Source organism: Cucurbita maxima, unplaced genomic scaffold (assembly GCF_002738345.1).
Source record: "Cucurbita maxima cultivar Rimu unplaced genomic scaffold, Cmax_1.0 Cma_Scf05369, whole genome shotgun sequence".
Classification (NCBI taxonomy): domain Eukaryota; kingdom Viridiplantae; phylum Streptophyta; class Magnoliopsida; order Cucurbitales; family Cucurbitaceae; genus Cucurbita; species Cucurbita maxima.
The window spans coordinates 1-1,039 of record NW_019277385.1 but is presented as its reverse complement, the minus strand read 5'-3'; the positions used below and the strand labels follow the sequence as shown (position 1 = coordinate 1,039).

The window sequence follows — 1,039 nt, the reverse complement described above, 5'->3', positions numbered from 1 at the left end:
AAAGGAAGAAAAGAACTGGGAGAAATTGAAAGAAAAAAAAGGGGTGCAACACGAGGACTTCCCAAGTGGTCACCCAACTTAGTACTACTCTCGCCCAAGCACGCTTAACTGCGGAGTTCTGATGGGAACTGGTGCATTAGTGCTGGTATGATCGCACCCGACATGCCATGCGCACAAAATCGGATTTAACGCATGCGGGGCGGCATGATCGAAACGCGATGGGCGTGAGCGGGGGAGGTTCTCATTTGTAGAGAAAGGAAGAAAAGAACTGGGAGAAATTGAAAGAAAAAAAGGGGTGCAACACGAGGACTTCCCAAGTGGTCACCCAACTTAGTACTAATCTCGCCCAAGCACGCTTAACTGCGGAGTTCTGATGGGATCCGGTGCATTAGTGCTGGTATGATCGCACCCGACATGCCATGCGCACAAAATCGGATTTAACGCATGCGGGGCGGCATGATCGAAACGCGATGGGCGTGAGCGGGGGAGGTTCTCATTTGTAGAGAAAGGAAGAAAAGAACTGGGAGAAATTGAAAGAAAAAAAGGGGTGCAACACGAGGACTTCCCAAGTGGTCACCCAACTTAGTACTACTCTCGCCCAAGCACGCTTAACTGCGGAGTTCTGATGGGATCCGGTGCATTAGTGCTGATATGATCGCACCCGACATGCCATGCGCACAAAATCGGATTTAACGCATAAGGGGCGGCATGATCGAAACGCGATGGGCGTGAGCGGGGGAGGGGTTCTCATTTGTAGAGAAAGGAAGAAAAGAACTGGGAGAAATTGAAAGAAAAAAAGGGGTGCAACACGAGGACTTCCCAAGTGGTCACTCAACTTAGTACTACTCTCGCCCAAGCACGCTTAACTGCGGAGTTCTGATGGGATCCGGTGCATTAGTACTGGTATGATCACACCCGACATGCCATGCGCACAAAATCGGATTTAACGCATGCGGGGCGGCATGATCGAAAAGCGATGGGCGTGAGCGGGGGAGGTTCTCATTTGTAGAGAAAGGAAGAAAAGAACTGGGAGAAATTG

The 1,039-nt window shown here is 50.3% G+C and overlaps 4 non-coding genes across 4 annotated transcripts; all 4 read right to left on the bottom strand.

Annotated features, from left to right (window-relative positions):
• Positions 1-40: 40 nt before the first annotated feature.
• On the bottom strand, positions 41-159 carry LOC111476095. The gene has a single exon (XR_002716898.1). It is a non-coding gene; the product is annotated as a 5S ribosomal RNA (ribosomal RNA).
• Positions 160-292: 133 nt separating this feature from the next.
• Positions 293-411, bottom strand: LOC111476093. Its single transcript, XR_002716896.1, has one exon. It is a non-coding gene; the product is annotated as a 5S ribosomal RNA (ribosomal RNA).
• A 133-nt stretch (positions 412-544) lies between these two features.
• LOC111476094 lies at positions 545-663 on the bottom strand. The gene has a single exon (XR_002716897.1). It is a non-coding gene; the product is annotated as a 5S ribosomal RNA (ribosomal RNA).
• Positions 664-798: 135 nt separating this feature from the next.
• Positions 799-917, bottom strand: LOC111476096. The gene has a single exon (XR_002716899.1). It is a non-coding gene; the product is annotated as a 5S ribosomal RNA (ribosomal RNA).
• Between the last annotated feature and the right edge of the window lie 122 nt (positions 918-1,039).